Consider the following 9,278-nt stretch of genomic DNA (forward strand, 5'->3'; position numbering starts at 1 on the left):
TTCTGGCGCTGGGCGGTGCGCGAATTACGCGTCACTTCCGGCGCGGCGGAGGAGGCGGGAGACTGAGGGAAAGGCTGGAAAAAGAGGTAAGGGAAGACTGGCGCGAGCAGGAGGGAGCCCAACAACCTCGAGCCCTTAGAGGGGAATCCCAGGGAGACGATGAGGCTGAGAGATCATAACCTGGGAATGGAACGGGGCCTTTCTCCCTCACCTGGCAGGCCGCAGCCACACTCTTCCTCCTGCTTTCTGACCTACCACCACAAAAAGCTTTTTTTTGGTTCTGCCAAGCCACGCACGTGCACTTTTTCTGCCTCCACACCTTGGAGTTTGCTCTTCTTTCTCCAGAGGTGACGCCCCCCTCCCCACGTGGTGGGTTCCTACTCCACCTCCAGAACCACCCGTAGTGGCTAGTTCCGATGTTGAGTTTGTGACAGCACCGCTGTAAAACACACCTTTGTGCTGTTAGTTGTGCGTGCCTGCGTGCGTGCTCACTAGTGTTTGACTCTTTGCAACCCCTTGGACTGCCGTGCCAGGCTCCTCTATCCATGGGATTTTCCAAGCAAGAATACTGGAGTGGGTTTGCCGTTTCCTACTCCAGGGTATCTTCCTGCTCTTCGGGGAATTAAAGGCTGCCCTCTTGAGGGGGTGGGGTGAGGGGTCCATTTGACTGTTGCTCAAATTTAAGTACCATATGTTAACTTTGTGGGTGGATAAGGAAGTCAGTGGGTTCGTTAACCTCCTTTAAGAAACACTATTTGACACTCTGTTTTCAGAAACAGAAATACTCTGTACCCTTTTCCTATTTCAAAAAAGTTATAAATTTCAGTTATCAAATCAGCAGAGCAGTTTGTTCTTTTAACTGATAATGGGGTTGGTGGTAGGGAGTTAGGTTATTGTAGACATAACAGAATTTTAAAATGTCCCAATCACAGTGGAACCGACCAGTTGAAGCAGATTCCACTTCGGAGACCCTGTTCTATTATAGTTGATGCCTGTTTTTGCTCTACTGCCCTGTTTTTTGCTTAGCTGCTTTTACTTTTCCAGACTGGAATGGTGATAATCATAGCCAACATAATGAGCTGCTGCTGTGAGTTAGACACGTTGTTTTCACACAGTGACTCATTTAATCGTCGCAACAAAGCTATGAGATGGTATTATGTATTCCCATTTGGCAAATGAAGAAACTGAGGCTGAGAAAGTTTAGGTGACCTACCTAAGATCACATATCTAAGATTACAGGGAAGGGACTCTACCTATATTTTTTACCCTAACACCTTATTTGTAGCTGATTGAGTGAATTAATATCAAAAAGCTGAAAAGCCTAAAATCACAGTCAATATCCAGTCATAATTATAACCTAGGGCCTTTGAGTCCAGTTGCTCAGTTGTGTCCGTCTCTTTTCGACCCCATAGACTATATAGTCCACGGAATTCTCCAGGCCAGAATACTGGAGTGGGTAGCCGTTCCCTTCTCCATGAGATCTTCCCAACCCAGGGATCGAACCCAGGTCTCCCGCATTGCAGGAGGATTCTTTATCAGCTGAGCCACCAGGAAAGCCCAAGAATTCTGGGGTGGGTAGCCTGTCCCTTCTTCAGCAGATAGTCCCAACCCAGGAATCAAACCAGGGTCTCCTGCATTGCAGGCGGATTCTTTACCAGCTGAGCTTCCAGGGAAGCCCCAAATCTAGGCCATCTTTCTGTATTAAGTAACAGTGTCATATAGTGAGCACTTTTACACCAAGTTCCTATGTATTAAGCATCTTACATACATTCTTTTATTTAATCGTTAACAACAGTCCTATGGGGAATGGGTATCACTATTTGATATATGAGAAAACATTAAACATGGATGAGTAATCTGTTCAGTGTCACTTGGACACAAGAAACAACGGAACTGGGAATCAAATTGAGGTTATCTTGTCACAGATTTTTCACTCTCAAGCCAGGGGTTCATTTATTCTTTCAGCCAGTAATTTTTGAGAGCCTTTGTCTGAAGCACTATTCAGAATAGTGCAAACAGACTGAATCTTTGTCCTCAGAAGCCTATCTTCTGCACAGGAAGATAAACATAGTCGTGTGTAAAATGAGCCCAAAAGTTGTAAGTGCCTTGAATAAAAATAAAGGAGGGTAAGAGGGTTGGGGTGGAGGGGGGGGTTCCCTGGTAACTCAGTGGTAAAGAATCTGCCTGCCAAGGCAAGAGACTTGGATTGGATCCTTCGGTCCGGAAGATGCCCTGGAGAAGCAAATGGCAACCCACTCCTGTATTCTTGCGTGGGAAATCCTACGGACAGAGGAGCCTGGTGGGCTACAGTCCATGGGGTCGTAAAAGAGTGGGACACGACTTAGCGACTAAACAACAACAACAGAAGTATAGCACCTTATCCTATACAGAGTGTCCCATTTGTCTTCCGCACCTGTACACTATGGCACAGAGGTCTTATATCGCCCATGCCTGTGACAAAGCAGAAAGAGACGGGGAGGAGGGGGAGAGGTTGCCAGGGAAATGAGTTCACTCAAACACTGATTGCAGTTCTGTTCTAGCACCTCCCCAGGGACTGCTTTCCACAACCCAGTGGGGCTCCACTGAAGTTGGAAAAGATTAGAGTCGAGAACTGGTTTATTCAGTCATTCTCTGCCACAGTTGAACTCTGGGTTGTCTTCTCTGCTCACCCAGAGAATCAGCTTGTTCTGAGTGCCTCATCCCAGTATCACTTTCTGGGCCAGAATGCCCCTTGCTATAAGTTATATAAATATCAGACTTTGCAGTACCACTGTAAATAATCAGGGTTGCATTTTATAGGAGTAGAATCTAGGACACCTAAGCTTCTAAATCTCTAAACAGTTTCTTCTGTAATTGACATATTGTCACACAGGTGTGATTTCATGGCCATCCCATAAAGGTGTTATATATGAGTACCTTTTATAGTCATGCCAAAGTAGCCATTTGTTACACTCTCTTCCTTACAGAAAGCTGGTTTATGTATTTCTGAACCCATAACCCATTCTTTGAAGATCTCCAATTGTGGTAAATCTTCATCTGTACAGGATCCCATTGGGAGAATATACTGCTATTTATCCATTATACTATAGATGTGCAGTAGTTTTTAATGTGGAGGCAATTCTGGATAGTGTATTCCAGAACACACCTATTGTATGCATTTCTGTCGGGTATATTTATCAAAGAATGTAATTACTAGATCATAGTGTGTATATATGTTTATCTTTAGAATAATAGATACTGCCTGAGTATTTTCCAAAGTAGTAGTACCACTTATACTCTTACCAGCACTGAATGAGAGTTCTAGTTGCTTCATATCCTTGCCAACACCTAGTATTTGCTTTTTTCTCCCCCTTTTTACAGTTTAGCCCTTCTAGTTGTTGTGTAATGGTGTTTTGTTGTGGTTTTATATTGCATTTTCCGTACTAATGATGTTGCTGCTGCTGTAACTCTGTGCAACCCCATAGACGGCAGCCCACCAGATTCCCCCATCCCTGGGATTCTCCAGGCAAGAACACGGGAGTGGGTTGCCATTTCCTTCTCCAATGCATGAAAGTGAAAAGTGAAAGTGAAGTCGCTCAGTCGTGTCGGACTCTTCACGACCCCATGGACTGCAGCCCACCAGGCTCCTCCGTCCATGGGATTTTCCAGGCAAGAGTACTGAAGTGGGGTGCCATTGCCTTCTCCAACTAATGATGTTAATATCTGTTAATATCTTTTCATATGTTTATTGGCCATGTGGATATACTCTATTGTGGTATGCTTGTTCAAGTCCTTTTCCATGTTTCTGCTGGATTGTCTTTTCCTTAATGATTTATAGAAAATCTTTATTATAAATATGGATGTGTTATCAGACATATCAGATATCTTTCCTCACTTTATGGGTTGTCTTCACCCTCTTAATGGTATCTTTTGATGAACAAAAGTTCTTAATTTTAACATCATCCAATTTATCAATTTTTTTCTATGGTAGCTCTTTTCTGTGTCCTGTTTAAGAAATCTTTGGCTACTCCAACATTACAAAGATTTCCTTTTTCTTTAGAAAGATTGATTATTTGACATTTCACATTTAAATCTAGTGTGAGATGTAATCAAGACCTCTTCTTTGCCAGTTTATTTCAGTGTCACCTTTGTCACGTATGTGAGCCTACATGGGGAGTCTCTGTTGAGGCGGTTAAGTCTCTCTGTGTGGGGGTTATTTCTGGACTGTATTTTGCTCCATTAATTTGTCTTTCTTTTTGCCAATAACACACTGCCTTTAATTATCATATCTTTACAGTAAATCTTGAAATCAGGTAGTGTAATTTACCAGTTTAATTCCTCTTCTTCAAGATTATCTTAGCTATTATAGGTGGTTTGTATTCCCATATCAATTTTAGAATAATTTTGTAACTTTCTACAAAAACGCTACTGTGTTTTGGTTGGGATTGTGTTGACTCTGTACCAGTGGTTCTCAGCCAGAGTGATTTTTACCCTCCACAGCACATTTGGCACTAGCTGGAGACATTTTGGTTGGTACTCTTAGGGGAGTGCTCCTGGCATGTTGGGGATGGGGCCAGAGATGCTGCTCAACATCTGACAATGCACAGACCAGTCCTCTACCAATAAATTATCCAGCTCAAAAATGTCAATAGAGCCACTGTAGAGAAATTCAGAATTAACGTAATCAGTGTTTCTTTGGGCTTCTGTCTACCATCTTATTAAGTATTTGTCTTCTGTTTGACTCACTGGTTTTGCTTCCTTTTTTTCTCATTTTTCACCTTCTTTTGGATTAATAAAAAATATTTATTATCCCTTTTCATGCTATTCATGGGGTTCTCAAGGCAAGAATGCTGAAGCGCTTTGTCATTCCCTTCTCCAGTGGACCACATTCTGTCAGAACTCTCCACCATAACCCATCTGTCTTGGATGGCCCTGCATGGCATGATTCATAGTTTCATTGAATTATACAAAACTGTGATCCCTGTGATCATTTTGGTTAGTTTTTTGTGATTGTGATTTTCATTCTGTCTGTCCTCTGATGGATAAGGATAAGAGGCTTGTGCAAGCTTCTGATGGGAGGGACTAGCTGTAAGGGAAGCTAGGTCTGCTCTGGTGGGCAGTGCCTTGCTCAGTAAACCTTTAATCCAATTTTCTGCTAATGGGTGATGTTGTGTTCCCTCCCTGTAGAACCAGACATGGAACAAGGCTCCATGGATCAAGGCTGTGGTCTTTCCAGTGGTCATGTATGGTTGTGAGAGTTGGACCATAAAGAAGGCTGAGCCCCTACAATTGATGCTTTCAAACTGTGGTGCTAGAGAAGACTCTTGAGAGTCCCTTGGACATCAAGGAGATCAAACCAGTCAATCCTAAAGGAAATCAGCTTTGAATATTCATCAGAAGGACTGATGCTGAAGCTCCAATACTTTGGCCAGCTGATGCGAAGAGCTGACTCATTGGAAAAGACTCATGCTAGGAAAGATTGAGGGCAGGAGGAGAAGGGGGCGACAGAGGATGAGATGGTTGGATGGCATCATCGACTCAATGGACGTGAGTTTGAGCAAACTCCAAGAGATGGTGAGGGACAGGGAAGCCTGGCATGCTGCAGTCCATGGGGTCGCAAAGAGTTGGATGCAACTGAGTGACTGAACAACAATGAATTTATTATCCCATTTTTACTGCTCTCTGAACTTGTTAGAAACATATTCTTTTACAGTTCTTTTGGAATTTACCCTACAGATTTCAACATGCATTCTTGACATGTTAGCTAATACAGATTTTTTTTTAACTACTTGCTGGTACTACTAGTGTCTTAATATCCTTATTTCCTTTTACACCATCCATGCACCTTTTGTGCGTTATTGTCTTGCATTTTACCTTTAATTTTGAAAGATATTTTTGTAGAGTGTAAAATTCAAGGTTAGCGGTTACTTTCTTTCATCGCTTTAGAGATGTCATTCTGTTGTTTTGTGGATTTCATCATTTCTTTAGAGAAGATATCTATCACTTCTACCACTGTATTAAGATTTTTCTCTTTATTTCTGGCTTTTTGGCTGCATGATGTATCTCTGTGTTTCTCTTTGTATTATCAGCTTAGAGTTTCTAAGCTTCTTGAATCTGTGGGTTAATCTCTTTCATTTTGTTAGCCATTTCTCAGCCATTTGTCCCCCAGCAGCAGCCTCCTCTCAGAAGTCATGTATTTTGAGATTCCTGAAGACCCCAATCCTATATGACCACATTTGCTTATAGGACCCCAATCCTATATGACCACATTAAAAGCATCATCGTTGCTTTTTCATCAGTGACAGCCCTCGGCCTAGGCCTCATCATAAGCTTGAGCCACGTCCAGAATCAGCAAATAGACCAAAGGAAAACAAACAAACCAGCTGTTGGTCGTTGACTCACTGTGACTTTCATCCTTCGCTGGAGTATTAGTCCATCTGGTCTTTGTTGCTTCTACAACTATTTGATGCTTTCAGTTCAGATCAGATCAGTCGCTCAGTCATGTCCGACTCTTTGAGACCCCATGAATCGCAGCACACCAGGCCTCCCTGTCCATTACCAACTTCCGGGGTTCACCCAGACTCACGTCCATTGAGTCAGTGATGCCATCCAGCCATCTCATCCTCTGTCGTCCCCTTCTCCTCCTGCCCCCAATCCCTCCCAGCATCAGAGTCTTTTCCAATGAGTCAACTCTTCGCATGAGGTGGCCAAAGTACTAGAGCTTCAGCTTTAGCATCATTCCTTCCAAAGAAATCCCAGGGCTGATCTCCTTCAGAATGGACCGGTTGGATCTCCTTGCAGTCCAAGGGACTCTCAAGAGTCTTCTCCAACACCACAGTTCAAAAGCATCAATTCTTCGGCGCTCAGCCTTCTTCACAGTCCAACTCTGTGCTTCACAGTCCAACTTTGATTTAAGAAGTGGTTTTTAAAATTTCTCTGGGCTTCTCTAGTTGTCACCAGGTGTATTGGCCTGCTATCCTCTACCGGAGCTACTTGAAAGGAGAATCTGTACAGATGTTTTTGAGCGCTTTGTCATATGCCAGATGCTCTTGCGGCTTCTAGGTGTATGGTTGCCTAGTCTAAAGTAGGTAAAACAGGCACAAACAAAATACTTCAGCCTGCTGAATACTGTAGCAGCGGTGTATGCAGTGCAAGGAGAAAGGTGACTATGACAGCACCACCTGCTTAGGGAATTGCAAGTTTTGTCATTTCACATGGTGCAGTTTCCACTTCAAGGGGCGAAGCAGCGAGAAATGAAGTTGATGAGCATGGGCCTGATGGTGCAGAGCCCCGTACGCCATGGTACAAAGGCGTTTATACTTTAAGGAGGCTACAAAGAACAGGTGATGAATTTTAACCGTGGAAAAGAGTGATCCAGGTTTTTGTTTTAAAAAATCACTTACATGTCAATGTGAAATGTGGGTTCAAGAAGGACATACACACAAGGCAAGGGTTGCCAAAGAAAAAACATTATGATCAGTCCAATGTTAAATAGATGATTATAAGCATCAGTAGATTTGAAAGATATTGAAGGCGTAGAACTGATGAAGCTTAAGGGAAGAGTGGAATTAAGAGAAAGGTGAGGGCTTCCTCGGTGGCTCTGTGGTAAAGAATCCACCTGCCAACGCAGGAGACACAGGTTCAGTCCCTGGTCCAGAAGAATCCCACGTGCCACAGAGCAACCAAGCCTGCGCGCCACAACTACTGAGCCTGTGCTCTGGAGCCTGGGAGCTGCAACTACTGAGCTCTCCCACCCCAACTACTGAAACCTGTGAGCTGCGACCACCGAAGCCTGTGCTCTACCACAAGAGAAGCCACTGCAGGGAGAGCCCAGCCACTACAATGAGGCGTGGCCCCTGCTCGCCACAACTCTAGAAAAGCTTGGGCAGCAACGAAGACCCAGCACAGCCAAAAATAATTTTTTTTTTTAAAGGGAGGTGAAAGAATGCAGAGTCTAAGGTGTCTAGCCCAGGTGAGGACCATAAATCACAAAGGGAATACAGCAGAAAGAGCAGATGAGTTCAGTTTGGGACAGGCTGTGGTGTCTTCACTAGCTCTGTTACAGTTTTCGTCATGTAATCTGAGAACGTAGTTCCTGGGACCCCCAGGTTATCTTCCTGAAACTCCTGAGATGAATAAGAGAGATGCAGGACCCCAGGCCATCGCCTTCCACCCAGCTTTAACCAGACACTGATTTTATCAGTTTTACATGCTGGGCTTCCATTTAAACTGTTCTATTTGAAGGAAGTTTTCCATGCTAAAAGATAAGAAAGTTACTAAGCAGTGTTTCCTTCTTCATTCATCTTCCCATTTTAAGTCTGTTTTGAGTCGCTTGCTTGAATGGAGTCCTTTGGTAGGTCATGCAGTGCTACCCTCTCTGAATCCTTGTCTGTGGCTCTTTGACCCTGATGGGTGCATCTCTTTACTGTAAGTAGGGTTTGGGGGCCACAATCCTTAATTTGCAGTCAGTAGATGCTATTCCACTGTCTTCTATTGTAAATGAGAAGTCCAAAGCTGGTCTTTTTCTAAGTTATTTGTTGTTTCTTCCTGAAGGCATATATGATTTTCCCCCCCTTTTATCTTTTAGTGTACAGGAATTTTACCAGAATGTGACTAGATTCAGTCTTTTCAATCTCCAGGTAAATCCTTTTGCAGCTCAGGGAAGTGTTTCAGTTGTTTATTTGTTTTAGCTCCTCCATCTGTTCTTTTTTCTCCTTCTAGAATTCCCACCTATTTATATGTGGATTCTCCCAGATCTATCCTCCAAGCCTCACATTTTCTGTCTCTTTGTATTTCTGCTCAGTTTTAAGATAGCTCTACTTGATCTTGCCAACCACTAATAGGATCACAGCGATTAACTGTCTTTAAAAATTTTTTTTTAATCAGTTGAGTTTTTTTGGTATGGAAAGACATATTTTTAAAATTCTAAGAGATATCTTTTTGTCTTGTAATTGAATTTCCTTATTACTGTTTTTTGGATTTTTATCTATCTCCTTTTGTTGTTGTTTGGGTCATGCTAAATGGAGTTGGTGATGGACAGGGAGGCCTGGCCTGCTGCGATTCATGGGGTCGCAAAGAGTTGAACACGACTGAGCGACTGAACCGAACTGAAGTGAAGTCCTGTATGACTCTTTGCAACCTCATGGACTGTAGCCCACCAGGCTCCTCTGTCCATGGGATTTCCCAGCCAAGAATACTGGAGTCGGTTGCCATTTTTCTTCTTCAGTGGGTCTTCCCAACCCGGGGATCGAGCCTGTGTTTTCTCCATTAGCAAGCAGATTGCTTACTGCTGAGCTACC

General features: G+C 43.3%; 1 protein-coding gene across 3 annotated transcripts in view; it reads left to right on the top strand.

Moving 5' to 3' along the window:
• The first annotated feature begins 15 nt into the window (after positions 1–15).
• Positions 16–9,278, top strand: part of TTI1 (TELO2 interacting protein 1) — a 41,932-nt gene continuing 32,669 nt past the window's right edge. The window contains exon 1 of one of the 3 annotated variants that reach the window (XM_010829172.1): positions 16–86. The gene's annotated coding sequence lies outside the window, so the exon portion shown is untranslated. Of the gene's footprint in view, positions 87–5,492; positions 5,527–9,278 lie in introns of those variants that run through there. The other 2 variants (XM_010829174.1, XM_010829173.1) reach the window with 2 other exon arrangements.

This window comes from Bison bison, unplaced genomic scaffold (assembly GCF_000754665.1).
Source record: "Bison bison bison isolate TAMUID 2011002044 unplaced genomic scaffold, Bison_UMD1.0 scf7180017864500, whole genome shotgun sequence".
Classification (NCBI taxonomy): domain Eukaryota; kingdom Metazoa; phylum Chordata; class Mammalia; order Artiodactyla; family Bovidae; genus Bison; species Bison bison.